The following is a 20,596-nucleotide window of genomic DNA, read 5'->3' on the forward strand; positions in this document are numbered from 1 at the left end:
TGTGTGTGTGTGTGTGTAAGACAGGGGAGCAGAGGTGAATGGAGAGTCAAGGGGTAAAGATGGCAAAGGTCCAAGACACTACACTGCACTTATGCAACAAATATTTACTGACAGGTATCTGAGACAGAATCGCGAGCAAAATCTCAATGCAGACAGAATATTATTTAAGCAAAAGGTTCCATACGCTGTAAAATCCCTTGGCCTTTGTTAAGTGCCCATTCTGTAGGTGGGCCAGCTGACGGGATGGTTATGTGCTGGGAGAGGGATCCTAGTCCGAGCCTTCTCTCATCCTCTGCACAACAGATTTAAGCAATCAACAGTCCCCGAATTTTTGCACTGAGAACTCTCAGCGCTCATCTTTTGCATGGATCCACACCAAAGCAAATGCACGTCCAGTGAAGATTTTACAGATTACCAAGATAAAGAGCTAAAACTTGGAAATGTCTCTTCAACTCTGATGTAAACCAGCCGATTTGGGTTCAAATAGCTAAGCGTTAATGACCAAAATCATCCCCAGCCCATGTGGTTCCCACTACAAAGAACTCTGTTAAAACACGCTATCGACGATCTGAAAAAACACTACACTGTGTACATAGTTTTATTACTCTCTCGGGACCTCCTAGTGGATGTTATGTCCCAGAAATCACAGTAGTTGGGTGGGTGTCCTCTCTACCATGAAGCTGGGCTCCATTTTACAAGCTCCAGGCAGATTATTCCCAGTCATGACTGACGAGAGGAGAGTCTACGTTAACCACTGACTGAAACGGCAAACTTCCCTGCTCTGAAGTCAGTTCAGGCTTCGGAGGAAACAACTTCCAAACCAGCCCCATGGTTTGCTTTCTGCCTCTTTCCTGCGCACCAGCAAACTGGAGATAATGTGCTCCTAAACTCCTTTACAGATACAATGGAAATCACAGTGAAAAGATCTTCAATTATTTTGAGCCAAATCAGCCAGTCAACATATGTTGAAGATTTCATTGAATACACTTTGTTGCAGCCTTCAGATACCAATGCAACAAGCGTTTGGGGGAAGATGCACACTGAGCCAAGAGACCTGGATTCCAGCCAGGCTGTTACTAATTACTCATGTGACCTTGGCTAGCACCCTCCCCAAGAGCCCCAGCCACCTCATCTATTCATAAAGAAGAATGTCCTTTGCTGGGCCTACCTCTCCTGGTGCTATGAGGATCAAATGAGACAGGTTTACAAAAGCACTTAGGAAAGTGTAACTTCCTAGACAAATGCAGAAAATTCTACCTATCCTAGAGGAGGTAGAAAGGAAAAACAAAACACAACACATTCTAGATTTGCTTTCCTGATAAAATCAGTATATATACCTGTTAACCTGAGGACCTTAAAGGAAGACATCAAACATTCATCTCCTAAACCCGTTTTTATGCTGCTCTAAATGATGCTCAGTGGCACATAATTTATGTATTAGGATTAGCTGGTCCTTTTGTCCATTTCTGGGTAAATCTGGGCCTTGGAAGACAGTGTGTCATGTGTGTTTCAGAGGCAGAAATTGCATTTCCACATGTTCTGTTAAGGCTCCTATAGCCAGCACTCAGGATAGCTTCACATGGTTGTTTTCCGACAACCCTGGAAGGGGCATTATAGGATAGTGGTGAGGAGTGTCGGGGTTTCAGCAGGACTTGTTGGCTGTAAATCTCAATTACTTATTATGGGAGATATTGGGCAAGCCACCTACATTCTCTAATCCCCAGTTCCCTCATCTGTGTAATATACGTATATGTCAATGAGCCTTCTTATCATACAGGATTACTGGGAGGAACAGTGAATGAGAAAATGTATAGAAAGTGCCCACCACAGGGCTTGGCACACTAAATGTATATTAATAATCAGGACGGTGGGAATAATAGGGTGGATGCCGTATACTCAGACAATGCAAAAGATACATGCAGGGAACTCCTTGAGTATATATCATCTTCAGTCTTGAAGTTAATAATAGGGCATTTCATTGAGTGCCTACCATGGGCCAAATGCAGTAGCTCTAAGTAGGTGCTACTAACCACAGTTTTACCGAAAGTGAAATGTAGCATCAGAGAACCAAATTTGAATGAGGTCCTAGAGCAGTGGTTCTCAACCTGTGGGTTGCGACCCCTTTGGCAGTTGAATGACTCTTTCACAGGGGTCTCCTAAGACCATCCTGCATGTCAGATATTTACATTATGATTCATAACAGTAGCAACATTACAGTTATGAAGTAGCAATGAAAATAATTTTATGGTTGGGTCACAACATGAGGAACTGTATTTAAAGGGCCAGAAGGTTGAGAACCACTGTCCTAGAGGTACTAAGTGATGGAATGAAGATTTGCCCTCCCGCCTCTGAGTACTGCTCATCTACCAGGTCATTCTCCCAGCTCACTGCTAACTGTGGCTCAGTTTCTGATACTCTTGGACTTCCTGGTATCTTCACTTTCCAAATGCTTAGTTGACAGTGGCCCCAACAGAATTAAATCTGAAGGATCTACTCATAGTCTCACTCTTGCCATTTTCCTTCAGCATGTCAGTAGGTCGTTTTTCCTTCTCTCCCTGTCTCCTTAGTTATAGGCATTAGGGCACATTTACTCTATGCTTATAGTGCACCAGGGGCTGTGGGTCCAATAAAGATTCACTTTTTATAGCCCCTGTGCCCTAAGAAATCAACCTACGAAACTAACAATGCAAATAGGTATTATATGATCATCATGAATGCTATGTGCTTAGTAGATAGCAAGGTAGTCTGGGTTGAGGACTGGAAGTGACAGTCACCCTCATCCTTGAGGATGGAAGGGCAATTCAATCAGAAGAATATGCATTAGCATATTCAAGAACCTGCAAGCACTGTAAGGTATCAGAAGAAATAACAAAAGACTGGGATACAGCTACTTGAACTCCAGCTGGAGCTCAGTCTGGGCCAGGGAAACTTGAAGGGCCTGAGGCAGGCAAGTGCACACCATCAGTAAAGTGCCCCAGGTACTGTCTGCAGCTTGGAGTAGGGCTGTGAGCCGAAGGGTAAGGGCTCTGGGAGTAAATAGGAAAAATGTCTCTCTCCCCTGCTCAGCCCCCAGTGGTGGGGGGGTCTAGTGCAAGCAGACACCAGAGGCCAGGGCAGAAGTGACTGAGCCAGAGAATAAATTCTGGGAGTTCAAACTGGGATTGGAAGGGGTGTTACCAGGAGACTGGTGCCAACAAGGGTTGAGATATCTCCATCCAAGGTCAAAACCATCTATGAGAAATGTCTGGCAATGTCTCGTGATCAAATCAGAAAAACATATTTCACCTTGGAGAATGATAAGTCATCTGAAATCTACTCAAGTTTGAGGGAGAGAAGAATCTCTGCCTATTTTGTAAAACTTAAAAGAAAACAAAGCCAAGCCCTGACTGGTTTGGCTCAGTGGATAGAGAGTTGGCCTGCGGACTGAAAGGTCCCAGGTTCGATTCCAGTCAAGGGCACATCCCCAGTAGGGGGTCGTGCATGAGGCAGCTGATCGATGTTTCTCTCTCATCGATGTTTCTGACTCTCTATCTCTCTCCCTTCCTCTCTGTAAGAAATCAATCAAATATATTTTTTAAAAAAAAGAAAACAAAGCCAAACAAAACAAAAACTCTGTGATTCCCCTTCTTTTCACCCTTGACTTTGATTTAACCTCCTTTTTTTTTTTTGCAAGCAGTGAAATCCACAAAGCATCTTGACGATGACTGCCTCAGGGAGAACAGAACCGGCATTTGTTCAGTCTCTACTTCGTGCCAAGACTTTTAAATGTTTCATTTCGTTTGGTTCTTGCAAATCACCCGGTGATGCTCAGAGAAGTTAAATAAACTACCCAAGGTCACAAGCTCAGGATCACAGCTGCTGGTGCAGGACTGGTACCATGCTGAGGTGGTGGGACTAAGCAGTACAATGCCATGGCGTGCTGGAGAGTGGGCGCTCTCTTAAGCAGAGCTCCAAAACACGGGAATGGGAATGCACCTCATCACCCTTCATATCCTCCACTATCATCAGCCCTGCCATAATAGCAGTAATAATACAGCTAATATTTGTCTAGAATACTTATTACCACAGTTTCAGATTCTTTGCATACCATTTCTAATCCAGAATACAGCTTTGCTAAGTGTTATGATGTCCATTTTAGAGAAGGCGGCATCTGCCAGAAGTCCCATAGCAAGCAAAATCCAAAGCCAGAATGCCAACCCAGATTTGCCAGCACACACATATTAGGGTTGAAAGATACATTGAATAGAATTGATTGTAACCAAATTGAAGCTGTGGTATAATAGAGAGGAGGGAATCATCCTGCATAATTGGTACAATAGCATGGAAGGCTAGCAAACTGCATTGGCTGGAGGTCCTGTATTACTGCGTATGAGCACCCTGAGTACCACCGTGCATGCTGCCTCATCTCATTTCTCTAGAGCTGAGACCACGGAGGAGACACTGTACCAGGGTCCGTTGATACAAAAGCTAGGAAAGACGTATTCAGTGCAGGTGTTCAAGTGCTCGCCTACATGTGATTCATCCCTTGCAGACACCCACTGAGAGGAGACCAGCACAGGTCTGTGGGGACTTGAGGTTGGCCTTGACTGCCTGCCCGCCTGGTTTCTGTAGAGTTGTCTCTCCATGAACTTAAGACCTGATGGGATATTCACAGGTTGCCCAGCAAAAAGAATGATCATCACAGACAAAATGAGTTTACAATCCAACTCATATTGTGAATTACTGCTAGAAAAAGGGAACTTAACACACTGCTTCAGTGTCATCCCACTACTTCTCCTCCCAGAAATGCTAAAACAGCACCAAAAGAGCTCAAACATTCCGATGAATTTCAGGCCTCTCTACTTTGGCAAATGCCTCACTCTTTGCCTGCAATACCTTTTGCTTCTCTATAGCCTGCTTGAAGAATTTTAAAATTATATTTTCAACCCCAGTTCTGCGTTGCCTCCTTCAAGCCTTCCCTGACTCCTCCAGCTAAAGAAACGTTTCTCAAACTTGGCACTACTGATATTTTGGGCCACATAATTCTTTGTTGTGAGAGGTATGGCTGTCCTGCACGTTGTAGGATGTTTAGCCGCATCCCTGCTCTCCAACCACTTAGATGTCAAGAGCATCTATCTGGCCAGCTGCAACAATAAAAGCTGTCCCCAGATATAGTCAACTGTGGAGGTGGGGGCAAGGGTCATGTCACCACTAGAGTATTTTAGTGCTAGATCTATACCTTGGTTACACTTAGATCTCAGGAGAGGAATAAATCAGTGAAGGCCCCTCCTAGTTCCATGTTTCTTCACTAATGTGAGTGAAGGCTACGAGTCAAAGAGGGGAATTTGCACAGTGATCCACTCCAGCAAACTCAAGGTCCCTTTCTGTATTATTTCCATTATTCTTCACAGAATAGAACTATGCCATGAGGACAAGAGAACGATGAATTATAAAGACCCAAGTTCAAGCTGTATCACCTTGAACCATGATCCTAAATTTCTTATCAGAAAAATGGAGCTAATTTTATCTTCTTCACAAGGTTTCTGGGTTAAGTGAAATATATACATCAAGCTGCCTAGCAAGATCACCTTTCCCCTTTCACCAGGTTAGGAATGGGTTAATATGTGAGAAAATGTTTCATAAATTGTAAGTGCTAAACAGTTTTAAGTTGCTATTATCTGATGTTTAAAAACAATCAGTAATAAAATCTAGCTTTCTTTTCTGAATATAGCATTCAACCAAACTTTACAAAATCACTTTAGGATGATATGAATTAGAAATAATAGTCACTTACAGGTAAAGAAGACATTATCCTATCTAATAAAGCTAGGGTATGCAAATTGACCACCACACCATCGCAAAGATGACGGGGCCCATAGCCACAAGATGGCAGTGCCCAGTCCCCTCAGCCCCACCAGAGTCCCACAGTCCTTTCAGCCCAGCTGGGGGAGGGGACACAGCAGGTGCACGGTGAGGCCAGACCCGCCCTCAGCCCCCCAGTCACCTAAGGCTCCCCGAGGCTCAGATAACCAGGGCTGGCTGAGGCTTGCGCTGCTGGCAGTGGCAGCAGCAGAGGTTTAATGGGGGCATCGCCTTCCCTTGATGGCCGGGTCGTCTCCTGCCCCTGAGCGCTCCTGGACTGTGAGCAGGCCAGGCTAGGGGACGCACCCCCCCCTCCAGTGCATGAATTTTAATGCACCGGACCTCTAGTAGTTTATAAAGCCCTTTCATTACACATAATATCTTTTTAATAAATATTCTCATCTGTGGATATGTTCACTTACTTTTTAGAGAGATGGGGAGGGAAGGAGAGAGGGACAGAGGGAAGGAGATAGTAAGTGAGGGATGGAGAGAGATAAACATCAATCGGTTGCCTTCCATATGCACCCTGAATGGGGATCAAACCCATACCTGGTAAAAATGTAATTAGCTAGTTATTAATACCAGCAGTACCCCCAATAACCCCACCTCCACCAGTAACACAACCTTTTGGTGTACAGAAGGCCACTCCAACCAACTGAGCAACCTGGCAGGGCCATATGATATCTTTTTATGATCTTGATCGTTCAAGACAGTATTAGAGGAAAAGTGAGGACACAGCCAAAGAGAACTAGAGAATCTCCCCACATTTCCAGAGTTGGAAAGTAGAGACACAAATCCATTTTGCAATAATGTACTTGTTTCCAGTGAACATTGCAGTAATACTTTAAACATAGAACAAAGAGCCATTCTGTCCAACCTTCCAGAAATTTTAATTATATCCTATATGCAAAACTAGGTAGACAGTAAAGATCATTAGAACTGATTATGTCAATGGCTATCATCATTAGTTGCATATAAGTCAGCATTAAGGATTTTCAGACATAAGAAAGAGCTAATATTGTATAATTGTCCAAAGCAATTATAATTATCAAAAAAACATGTTCAACCCAAATCAGATGGAGGAATAACAAAGGGGGCAGCTGGGTAACTTCCATAATTGCATACAAAAACTCTTAATTAAACCCAGACATTCAAAAGAAGTTTCAGAAGAAAGGTCACTAAATTAGGGTAGAGAGGAGAACATCTCCAGGGAATCTTGCAGACTGTAGTTTTCTAAGCCAGCTCTCAGGATAAAGTAAAAAAAAAAAATCTACAGAATACATTTCTTTTAGCAATCAAGAATGAAACTGAGCCACCCTCCAGCACAGTACAAAGAGAGCTGTGTCATCATCTCTTGTGGAGCACTCTGACCAGCCCTGAAGACAAGTAGCTGAGTTCTGGGCTTGATCTCAGAGAGATCAAGTTTGGTTTAGAGCAATGATGTGCTATTAGCATCTGGTAGATGTACCACTTTGAAACAACATTGAAGTGAGAAGGAAAATCTTAGGAAGCAAAAACATTCAAGAGTTTGACCCAAGTACAATTATTGTGTGTTTTTATTTTATTGATTTCAGACAGGAAGGGAGAGGGAGAGAGAGATAGAAACATCAATGATGAGAGAAAATCATTGGTAGACGCCCTCCTGCCTGCCCCCTACTGGAGATCAAACCCACAACCTGGGCATGTGCCCCAACTGGGAATCAAACCATGACCTCTTGGTTCATAGGTTGGTACTCAACCACTGAGCAACACTAGCTGGGCTATTGTGTTGTTGCTTTTTAATCTTTACCTGAGGATATGTTTTTATTGATTTGAGAAAGAGAAAGAGAGAGAGAGAGAGAGAGAGAGAGAGAGAGAGAGAGAGAGAGAGAGAGATTGACCACTGTGAGAGAGAAACATCAATCAGCTACCTTCCATAAGTGCCCCAACTGGGGATCAAACCTGCAACCTAGGTATGCACCATGATGCCTGACCGGGGATCAAACCTGCAACCTTTTTTGGTGTTTGGGACAATGCTCACAACCAACTGAGCCACCCAGCCAGGGCTCAGGTATAATTATTGAAGAGTACATCTCCTCCGTATTCCATGGCAAAACCAAATTGTAGGTGATAGTATGGAGTCCACTGGAACCCAAGATCAAGGACAACCTAACACACTCATCATAACCCAGTGGATGAAGGGTAGTACTCAGGGACTGGTACAACTAGGAACTGAAATATAGAGGAAACTGCCAACTGGAAAGAAAACATATTGATCAGGGAATAGGCCTCCTGGACTGGGGTTGTGTTACCTTTCATTCATTCATCAAATATGCACTGGATCTTTTGACTGTCCATGTTGTGCCAGGTACTGCTCCAAGCACAGGAGCTAAGAACGGACGCAAGGTTGGCCATGAGTCCTACTCTCTTGGTGCTTATAATCTAGAAGGGGAGATGGAAATTCAAAAATGCAGAATTACAAAGCACTGAAATAAGGGAACATGTGTCTATGGTATAGCTCACAACAGTAATAACAACACAGAAAGCCGGAACCATCACCATTTATTGAGAGTACACCAAGTGCCAGGCAGGTTTCCATGCATTTAACTCATTTGATTTTTCTCTCTTAATAAAATAACCCAGTACCATCAGCCAATCAATCCCATTTTAATGCGGGAGATGTTAATTTTCCTAATATGATGAAGTAACGAAGCATATCACTTTAGTATTGAGGAAAGGGAGACGCATAAAGGTTAATTAATTTGTTCAAGTTTCCATAGCTAATAAAATGGTGGAAGTGAGATTTGGACACAGACCGATGAGTTTCATAAGCCCATATAGTTCATCCCCAAGTCAATACACAAAAAGGACTCCTCATCCAGGCAGAGGTCAGAGAAGGCTTTGCTAAGGAGGTTGCCACTTGTGCTAGAAGGTGAGTACAGGTTCATCCAAAGAGAGATCAGAAGTTAATCTGGGTGGACAGGGTGAGTCTAGGCAGAGGAGGGAACTGGGGAATGGAAAGAAGGACCTGTGTCAGAAGGGAGGAGGGAGAGACAGCCAGGGAGCCGGGCTGCAGCAGCAGAGCGTGCACCTTTGGGAGGTGCTGAAAGGTTTTCAGGAAACAGTAATATGATTTGCATCTCAAGAAGTTCTCTGGCTGCAGTGTGAGAAATGGAAGAGAGAGGTAAGAGAGTGTATGAAGAGAACAAGGAGGATATAATGCAATTGTCTAGGTTCTAGGCCAGTGATTCTCAAAGTGAGGTCTCTGGACCAGGAGTATTACTATCCCCAGAGACATTCTGATAAATTCAAATTCTTGGGACCCACCCCCAGATCCACTGAATCAGAAACTCTTGTGTTAATTATCTACTGGTATGAAAAAGGTACCACAAACTTAGTAGCTTAGAATAGCTCATATTTATTATCTTCTAGTTCCCATGGGACAGGAGTCTGAGCACGACTTAGGTGGGTCCTCTGCTCAGGGTCATAGGAGCTTGCAATCACAATGTCACCCAGGCCGTGTTCTCATCTGGAGGCTTGACTGGGGATTATCTGCTTCCAAGATTATTCCAATAGTTGGCAGCCTTATTTACTTGTGATTGTGGAACTGAAGGCACCAGGTTCTTGCTAGCTATCATCTAGGGGACGCTACTCTCGGGCCCTGGAGGCTGCCAGCAGTTCCTTGCCACATGAGCTTGCTCAGATGGCTACAGACTTCATCAAGCCAGCATTGTCTCTACAGCAAATCTGTTAGCAAAAGAGTCTTTATAAAACATACTGTTAGGGGTAGAAATAGAATATTGGGGACCAGCTACAATTATAAGAAATATTAATCATGCTCTGTTAACCATGATGGCTCTGTTTTGCTTAGAGAAAGGACATCCTAAACTCGCTGGGAGTTATACACCCTGGGACACTGGAGCTAACATCAGAATACAGTCCATCCTCCTTCAGAGAACTGCCTATCATTATGGAAAGATTTACAACCTTGTGGCCAAAACAATCTAGTCCAGGAGGCACCTGCTCTTTACAACCTCCAGCCCCTATTACCTGTAATCTGGTCCCTGGGCACCCGGGAGCACCTGCTTTCTGTGACACACCCCCTCTCCAGCCCACATGATTTATAACCTGTAATGATTATCAGTGCCCACTTTCCCATGCCTGCAATTCCTACTTTCCCATGTAATATTTTTCCTTCTACCCAATATAATCAGCGGGCTCACGGTGGGGTGGAGAGCAGATGTTTGTGGATGACCTGCTTCTCTCCCATAATGCCAGCATTATTGCAATAAACACTCATATAAGATTCAACCCTGTCTCTGCTTTATTGGGGAAGTAGTGACCTGCAGCCCAGACCTCTTGGTTGTCCAGTTACAACACCATAATCATGAAAGTGATAGCCATCACCTTTTCTATAGTCTACTGGTGAGAAGCAAGTTATGAATTCCTTGCACAAAAAGAGGGGATTATACCAAGACAGGAACAAACATCAGGAGGTAGGGATTGTAGAAGGCCACCTTAATATTTGTCCACCCCAGACCCCATGCTCTCGGTTTTAGCAAGTTTTCTAGATAACAGTGATGCATGCTCAAGTTTAAGAACTATTAGTGCTCACAGCACATGTACTAAAATTAAAACAATACAGAGAAGTTTAAGAACCACTAGCCCAGACAATAGAGAGACATTTTGAAGGCAAGTTCTTTGAACCTTGCCTTCTAGGTCAAAAGACGGAAAGATTGTAGTAGCTCTGTTGGATTACATAGCTCAGTGGTTCCCAAACTTATTTGGCCTACCGCACCCTTTCCAGAAAAAATATTACTCAGCGCCCCCTGGAAATTAACTTTTTTAAATTTTAATAGCAATTAAACAGAAAGATATATGTATTAATGTTTCTACCTTTTTCGTAAAATATAGTAAAGAAAGGTGTAAATTAGAAACATTGAAGTTTGAAATTATGAAACTATTTATTGAACTCAGAATAGAAAGGTAATACAAAAAAAGTTAAAACAAATGCACCTGTGGCCATCACCGCCCCCCTGGATCGCTGCAGCGCCCACCAGGGGGCGGTAGCGCCCACTTTGGGAATCACTGACATAGCTTAACACTGTGGTCCTGAGCATGGGCTTTGGAGCTATCAATATCTAGGTTCAAGTCTCTACCACCTTCTAAATTATGTGAACTTGGGCAAGTTCCGTAACCTTGTGTGGCTTCAGCTTCTTTCTCTATATGATGGCCTTCCCACGGAATCTGTTTCTTAGAGTTTAGGGTTGTTGTGAGACTTAAATGATCATCAATGTAAACTATATCTGGGTCTGAAACAAAGACCACGCTCAATAAATAGAGACTACTGTTGCTAACATATGTGGGGTTCAGTTTCTTCTGTAAAATGAGACTAGAACGTGTAAGATGTAATGTTCCTCCTAGATTTCAAGTATATTATAGATGAAAAATCTTACTTTTGAGAAAGGCGTATTTTTTCTCTGCTACCTATAATAAGAATAGCAACACCCAGAGGATGAGGTTTGTTTTGGTTTGATTTTTTAAAACTCCTGTGTAACTGAAAGTAAGCCACCACCAGCTCCCCTCCGTTTGCTAGAAAAAAATGTCTTCTGTGTAGACCTCCTGAATGCTTTGTATACCCTCCAGGGACCCAGTTCCTATACTTACCTCCTTTGAAAGAAATAATATGAAACAGATTACAGAAAGTTATACCAACACACTCAAGGAAGTAGCTAAACGATGACCCTGTGGGGAGCCCATTCTATGGAAAGCTTGCCTTTAGCACTTACCACACAGTGCTGTGACTGTGGGCTGACTTTTCTATCTCCCTTTCTAGACTGAATCCTCTTTAGAGGCAGGAGCCATGTCTTATCGTCCTGGATAAGGGGGAGGAGAAGCTACTTCTGCAAAGTGGAGATGACTCTTTTATACCCCAACCTGCTCTCTCCCCTGTTCTTTGGGGTCCCCACTCTCTTCTCCAATCACAATTACCTTCCCAATTTTGGGGAAAGCTTTTCACTTAAGGGAATGTCTGCTAGTAGGGGTCTGAAGGGAGCTGGACACTAGGGAAAGTTCTTGGTAGAAATAATAGACAACTAATGTCAAACCCTCCTCTAGTTCTCTGTGCCATAAAGGTAAGCATGAGAGTTCCTCTTTGTAAGCTGTTTTGTTTAGAAAAGTCACTTGCATGCACTTTTATCCTTGCAAAGGTAAAACAAAGACTTAGAGAATAGAGATGAGGATACAAGAGAGGAAGACACGAGGAAACATCTGGAGAATACCAAACTTACAGCTATTGGTTGTGGAGTTCTGGGTCGTGTTATTTGGGCAGATCAAACAGGAAAGATAGAAATGCTAGGAGTTGTTTAAATTGCACTTGATTACATTATCTAGAGCAAAGTAAGTGCTCAATGCTTATAAAATAGAGAATAAATGAAATAAAATCCTATAATCTTGTCCCTGTACGTTGCAATTGACCTCCCACTACTGACCACTGAAATAAGAGATGGACAATGTCCAAACAAATAGCACGTGTGAAAAAACACACATACACAACGTGTCCCTACAAAACAGGCACCACCATCTGCCTACATTGGGAAGTATAATTTAGTGAAGAAACAGGCAGAACATGCAGTTCCGAGAATGTTAATACACAGTCAATAAAGTAACTAACCAATCCATGGTAACAGCCCCCCAAAGGACAATTCTGGAGTGTTTTATTCTGAGAGCAAATTAAAGCAAAACAAAGATGAGTCTACCAAAAAAAAAAAAAAAAGGCAGGCTCTCCTCTATTTCCCATATGAGTCCTTAGAGGAATTCATGGAAAGTATTGCTATCTTTCCCCTATCTCCTACTTACAGCGTACAGTGCCCGCCTAAAACCCCTTTGTTTCAGGGCAGCTACACTGTATGAAATGTGGGCTCAACCCTTTTCTATTCCCTGCACACAGAATATTTTCAGAATTAACTATTCATGAGTAGTATTAATCTAGAAACAGAGATTTGATAAGGTTGCAATTAGCCAGTTAACCAGTCAGAAGTCCTTTCATCAAATCATTAATGGCTATTTTTAAACAGTACAATTCCTAAGAGTACTAAAAGCTGGTATTTTATTCTTTGTGATTGAGGACTGTTTCCATGCCTTTTTGGTTACTCCAGCAGCTGACGAGAACTCCCACGGAATGTGTGCTTGTTTAGTACAAACACATTTGTGTGTGTATGTGTGTGTGTGTGGGGTGGGGTGGGGGGCAGAGACAAATGCTTTGATTCACATAATATATACAGGACCATAGAATTAGCTGTCCAGACGCTAATTTGGAGCTTAGGCCCTTTCATTCCTCTGCAATCTATTGGATTTTGTGCCTTCATTTAAGATAATTAAAATAAGCCAGTCTATCAATATGTGGTCCAATTATTTTGATTGTCTAAACACAGCTTTAGCCTGGTCCTTTTCTGTCTCTACAGAAGAATGATTTTGGAGATCACTTTTCTGGACCTTTCTCAGGAAACTTTGGACACTCCACTCTCCTTTTTGCCTCCCAAAAGAAATCAGTCAATGAGTAGATGAGTGGAGGGTGGATGAATTTCTCCAGTCTTCCATGTTTATTTAATACCTATGATAAGTCACAGTTTCCAGACAGTAAGTAGTGGACAGTAGGGTTATAACCCAACACTAGAATTCCAAGGAGGTAAAATGTCATGTTTTCACTGTATTACCATGATGTATGGAAGCTTTTCAAATTTGAATTATTATTTTCTTTGAAGTCAATTGACATTTAAAATGACCTGTTCCCCCCCTCCCCCCCCGCAACAGAGGAGTCCACTTGTAAACTTAGTTCTTCCTCTATTCTTTACCCTGTTAATCTTGTTCTCCAAATTGGTATACTCTGTAAAGTTTGGTTGTATAAATATATACATGAACACATTTTCACCACAATCATATTTTTTTAAAATATATTTTATTGATTTTTTACAGAGAGGAAGGGAGAGAGATAGAAAGTTAGAAACATCGATGAGAGAGAAACATCGATCAGCTGCCTCCTGCACATCTCCTACTGGGATATGCCTGCAACCCAGGTACATGCCCCTGGCCGGAATCGAACCTGGGACCTTTCAGTCCGCAGGCCAACGCTCTATCCACTGAGCCAAACCGGTTTCGGCCACAATCATATTTTCAAAGGCATTTTTCAAAAATTACTTGTCCAATTAACTTCTTTATGAACAAATAAATCCTGTTCATATATAGATAAGCTACACTTACAGTCTAGCAACTGGGTGTCTGATTTCAGAATATTATTAATGACGGTTATTAGTTGAAGGTGCAATGTAGAAGTGATCATATAGGGTGAAATTTATAGTTACTGCTCTGTGGAGAATAGTAAGAATGACTCAGTCCTTCTAATTTAACTTACATACAATATGCTGTGGGTTTCAGATGAAATGATTAGGTTTTTTTCTGTAGTCCAATAATTTACATAAGATAGAACTGATGCTTTGTTATCAGCTTCCATCATCCAAGATTTTAAATCTTTCTTTTTCCTTCTCTGAGGAGGTCTAATGAAGGAGATATGCCATTGCTCTAAACTAATTTTTATTTTCTCATTTTCCAGGTATATTTCATTGAGTTGCATGCTATTCCTATACCTACCCACCCAATGAAAACAGACACCCTTATTAACAACATTCTTTAAGCAGCATCTCCCAAAAGTTTTTTTTTTCTCTTTTTATATATTTATTGATTTTAGAGAGTAAGAGGCGGAAGGGGGGGGGAGAAGGAAGGGAAAGAGAGAGAGAGAGAGAGAGATCAATCTGTTGCTCCACTCACCCATGCAATCACTGGTTGACTCCTACTTCTATACGTGCCTCAACAGGGCATATCAAAACAATGCTTCCTGCAACCAAGTGAGCTACCTGGCCAGGGCTCTCTTTTTCTTGTATTAGTCAAACACTAGTGAAAATTCTACACATGGGTAAAATTTGCCCAACTTGACAATATATATTATGGTAATAGTTCTGGCATAAAAAAAGTAAATAAAATACAAAACAAAAATAAAACTACTAAGGGGGAAAATCGCACAACAGAACCTGTGAGTTAATAATTTATTTTATTAATTTATTTTTAATCTTCACCCAAGGATTTTTTTTTCCTAATTGCTTTTTAGAGATAGGGGGAGAGGGAGATAAGAGAGAGAGAAACATCGATGTGAGTGAAGCATCAATTGGTTGCCTCCTGAACATGCCCCAACGGGGGATCAAACCTGCAACCCAGGTATGATCCCCCTGACAGGGGATCAAACCTGCAATCTTTTGGTTCACAGGACAACACCCCAACCAACTGAGCCACCCGGCCAAAGCAACAAGAATTTATTTTTATACCTTACATAGCATAGACACAGGGTCAAGGGGGGGGGGGGGCTCTATGCCAAAAACACACTTTGAAACAATAAGTGATCTTTTAGAAAATTTGTGCAAATGATCACCTTGAAAAAGTAAAGGGAGTATAACCCTTGACCACCTGCCCTTCTCACATGCCAATTCTTAGAAAATTAACACTGATTATGAGCCCTGACAAATCACCCTCATCTTAGTATATTACAATAAAAATAACTACCGTATTTTCCCGTGTATAAGACGCTATGTTTTTCTAAAATCATTAGACTGAACATCAAGGGGTGTCTTATGCATGGAAGACAGCCAAGGCGGGAGCTGCATGGGTGCTCAGCTGCCCATACCTTGTCAAACAGGCTTCCTCCAATCACGAGCCTTATTGTTACTGACATCAGCTGATGCCCTAATTGGAGGTGGTGGTGGAGAGTGCACAGATGCAATAGGGGCTGGAGAGTTCTGAGCCCATAAAGATGTCAAAAAATAAAAAGACAAATATGGTAAGCGATTGTCTTACTCTGCAAAATTCAAACTGAATGTAATCAGCCATGCAAAAGAACTGCAAGGAGACAATTTGGACCTCCTCCCGCTGAATATATAATCAGATAGTGGAGAAAACAGGAAGAACAACTCCTTAAGATGCCAGAAAAGAAGAAAGCCTTAAGAGGAAAATCAACAAAATGTTTAAAATATTGATTTCTTAACTTTGGGTTTTAAGAGTGGGAGTGTCTTATACATGGAAAAATTACTGGTACATTAACTGGGCAGACAAGATGGGAATTGTATCATGGCAGCAGGCATTCACAACTTGAACTGAATGAATGAGCAGACAAGTCAGTCAATAACCCTGAGAATCAGCTTCCATATCTGTAAGAATTTAACAAATAAATGTAATAAATGCCTTTCTTGAGTATCTTCTCTGTGTCAGACACTATGTGAGAGTCTAGGTTTGTCAGCACTTTCTATTAGATAATGAGCCTTGTAAGAAAATAGTCTGCATCTTTCACACACTCATGTATCTCTAGGGATATGATGTGTCTCATAGTGCCTGGCAGAGAAGAGATTGTTAATAAACTTGGATGGGAGAAAGGAAGCAAAAAAAAGGTAGAGGAAAATATGGTGAGAATGAAAGATAAAAGAGATAGGATCCACACCCACACAGATCTCACAGCCTAAAAGACAGCGAGCCACATAAACAAATGTTAGAAAACAACTTTGTTTAGAAATAACATAAGAAAATAAAAAGTAGAAAAAGAAGTGTTGGAAGGGGAAACGAGGATAAGATTTAGAAAAGAGTTGAGTTACGATGGACACACAGACAGTTTCCAGACAAATGTACTCCTCCCACACAGCACCCAGAGGTCATTCAAATACTGTACAGTCTGTACACTGTAGTTCACATACTTGTCTAAGCATCAGCATGAGATGGTGGTTATTTTTGCAATATGAGTTTTACCGAATGACATGCCAACATCTTCCAGTTCATTTATTTGGCTGCTCCCAATACTTGGTTGTGCCAGTATGATTCAAAGCACCAAATAGCATGATGACATGATGATTTTCCATTTTGGACATGCATTCATTTTTCTTTCCATTCCCCCACCAACCCCCGATTTATGAGGACAGCTGCTCTTTGTGACTGACTCTGAGACTGCTGGTCAGCTGGAATCTGTTGGCTGACAGCAAAGGCATTATAAATCCAGAAAACCTAGAGGGAACTTTCCCCTCCCACTCTCAGGCTTAGGTAGGCTTCCACATCTACCAGGGATGTAGCCTAAGCAAGGGAGGCCAACGCGGGCTTGAGGAAGGCTCTGGGCACAACAAGGGCGGGACTGGAAGTTTAGGCCTGTCTCCAGATCTCAGGGTCAAAGGAGAGGTTGGGGGTTTATACTTGGCTGCCAGGACAGCAAAGGGGAGAGAAATCTGGAGTAGAAATTCAAGCTGAGAAGAGAGAATGTGTTTGGGTGGCAAAACTCCAATGGAGATGTAGGCATGGCGATGGTGGCAAGAGGACATCGATGGCCTATAGAATCAGAGAGACCCGGGTTTAAGTTCAGATTCTGTTTCTTATTTGCTAGGTGACTTTGGGCAATTATTTAATCTAAGACCTAATTTCCTCAGCTATAAAAAGAGGAGACAAAAAAAAACAACCCTGCCTAATAGGTTGTGGTAAGAATTAGAAGGGAATACTGCACTTTCTCAGCAGAATATCTGGCACATAGTAAGGACAATAAAGTTACCAATGGCTACCACTATTAATATTCAATCTATAATATCCACTATAAGGATATTAATTAACAGAAATACGTAAGTGAAGATGTCTATTCACTGTAATAATGTTGGAAGTAATAAAAAATGGAAGACAATCCAAATGTTCACTAACAAAAACAGGGCTTATGTCATAGTACATTTCTACTATATTAAAATTAGTGTTATATATCTCTGTGAACTGACATGCAGATGCCCAAATGTATAATTAAGTAAAAAAGTTCAACAATACCATTTCTCCAAGTAAATAAAACGCATATTTTAAAATCTGTAAAGTAGAAGCATCAAGTTATTAAAATGGTTATCTCTATGGAAGGATATCATGAAAGAAGATGTTAATTCTTTAAATTATATTTTGCATGTTTGTGTGTTTTAACAAATATGTACCTATTTTGTAATAATGTTAACTATTATTTCCAAGTAGCAGGTATTAAGATGGCTGAGCCTTTTCTTAATAGTCTTATTCCCGATAGTCCATTTGCTACCTGGTGTCCACTGATAACTGGTGTTTTTCCACTTCATCATCAGCAATTTAAATCTCTCTGCAATCTCACAACGGAGAGAAATAAAAGGTGCAGTAATTGAAGAGACAGAGCTGCAAGCACAAAGCTCTTATATTGAAGGTGTTGACCCTTTCTTCATTTCATTAGTTAATTTGCTTCTGAGAAATTATTAGAACAAATGAAACATTATAATTTTCCTTGAATAATACCAACGAATCCAAATCTACCTTCAATTAGAAACTCTTCAAAACATTTCTAAACAAAATAAACTGGATTAATGCACAAATACACTGTAATAGGTAATATGCTATTTCCTTGAATTTGTTAGTTTCGTATAACCTCAGAGCTTATGCTCTAATTGCTTTATTTTTTTCTTCAAAAAGTACTTTGGAATTAGATTTAGGAAGTGATAATGCAAGGCTAAAAACATCACTAGGATCCTAATATATAATATGAAGAGATAAATATTCCACACAAAAATAATACTTCAAAGTATACATAAAAAATTAAATATCATTGCTCAGATACTTTTATTTAGATGAGCAAGGAGTGGAAACAGTAGGATTCCAGCTTAACTGATTAGAATAATTTAGTATTGTCCTTGCAATGCATACTCACAACTCAACAAATGCTGAAATGAAGCTATGATTACATTGACAGTCCAAGTCTTCCTTCCTGATCAACAGTCTGTTTCTTATAAGTGAAGCATTCTAACTTCTAAATTTGCAACAATGTCTTGCCCAGCGGTTCTCAACCTGTGGGTCGCGACCTCTTTGGCGGTGGAAGGACCCTTTTGCAGGGGTCGCCTAAGACCATCCTGCATATCAGATATTTACATTATGATTCATAACAGTTATGAAGTAGCAACGAAAACAATTTTATGGTTGGGTCACAACATGAAGAACTGTATTTAAAAGACCAGAAGATTGAGAACCACTGGACTCTTGTCACTTATAAACATGAATAACAGGAATCTGACAGAGTGGTTTAGTCGCTTTTTTAAGCTTCATTCACACAACAAACGTTTGCCAGGAATTCTCCTAATATCTCCTCTTACTGCTTCTTGCATAAAGTCATAATTTCACTTTACATGACTTATTTATTCATATGTTTTGGTTATGCAGCATCCAATGAACATATTTTATTCAAGTCAAAATTGGCCACTGGTCGACTCCCTTGTGCTATAACTCAGTATTTACTTCTCTTATAGTCACAGTAAAATAAGCATTGCTTCCATTTATATGACTGGAGCTTTTCTGATCTCCCAGAGAAATTCTCATGTATCATATAAAGTTACTGAAGGGGAACGTGTGGAGGATTAGGTACCTTTTGCAGGTAATCTTAGCAGAAACTAGAACAGCTGTTTCATGGGCACTTACCAGGAAAGCAGAACATAAAGTTAGTCATTCCTCTTGCCTTTCACCCCTGGGTTGCACTTCCTCAAAATACTCACCATTGTGGTTTGAGCATTGAGAGCCCTTTGATGAAAATGCTTTCCTTAATTCTAGAGAAAAAGTTCTCCCATCAGTTTGCTCCATAACTCAGGGTAGACAGAGACAGTCATCTCCAAAACATATCAACTCCTTAAATTTACTCCATTTGAAATGTGCATTTCTGGCACTGTTTTAATGGGCCCCTGTCTACCTTATATTGAGAGAAGGGTTCCCAACACAGGGTCATGGGAATGGCAGAACACAGGACACTCAACACTGGACAGATGAGAGCAAGAGCAGTTTATTAGTCACAGGCACTCACAATGCAGAAGAGGAGGATAATGCATGTCATGCAGGGTCACAAGGGGGCTGTACTCAGGAACAAAGTGAACAACTAGAGGCAGTGGGAGGCAGGCTTTGTGGTACTAAAGGGGAACAGTGACCCCTGGCTCTCATTGGATTATGTGATTGCTTTGTTTGAATAATTTTGCAGGCTGGCAGGGATAAGCGGGAACTGTGCCTGGTCCCATTGATAAGGGGGGGCATCTGACCAAGGGATCTTATCTGCAGGACCAGAGTGGGGAGGAAAACTTGCAGTTAGGCCATTCAAGGCCTTCCTGATTTTACCAGATGTTAGGGTAGCACATAATACCGAGCCTTGATTTTAGGCCTTACACTAGTAAATGCTCATACGTATTGTTCAACAAGTGAGTGAATAAATGAATGTGGTGAAAGTGGGAGAATTCTAAAACTTTGAAGTATGCCTTGACCTTGAGTAAGACGCTGAACATCTTAGCTGCATGTCAGTCATTGATAAGGTGGGAATTGTAATATCTATTCTATTAATCTCAGGAGGTTGTTTGAGAGGCTAAAATCATCAACAAATGTGGACTAGTTTCCCAATCATTCAAAAGTTCTAAAAGGCCCTCCACAGACTACCTGTCACACACCGCAAACCCATCTCCCTCATATCCCAGGCACACGGGCCTTTCAATAGATGGTTCCACAGTCCTTCTTACATGAACAACAGGGAGTAAGGCATTCTCTTTATGTGCTTTCAGAGCAGCCCGAGTTTCTACTTCCCAGCAGGTTGAAACTCTTTGTTTGAAGCACATCTCCTGAATGCCTGACACAAAATAAATGCTTAACAAATGTTTGTGGGAGAAATAAATGAATAGAATGTGATCAT

The 20,596-nt window shown here is 41.3% G+C and overlaps 1 protein-coding gene across 1 annotated transcript in view; it reads right to left on the reverse strand.

Annotated features, from left to right (window-relative positions):
- Positions 1–20,596, reverse strand: part of FAT3 (FAT atypical cadherin 3) — a 520,423-nt gene that overhangs the window by 379,327 nt on the left and 120,500 nt on the right. The gene's annotated exons all lie outside the window — the stretch shown is intronic.

This window comes from Myotis daubentonii, chromosome 9 (genome assembly GCF_963259705.1).
Source record: "Myotis daubentonii chromosome 9, mMyoDau2.1, whole genome shotgun sequence".
In the NCBI taxonomy this organism is placed as follows: domain Eukaryota; kingdom Metazoa; phylum Chordata; class Mammalia; order Chiroptera; family Vespertilionidae; genus Myotis; species Myotis daubentonii.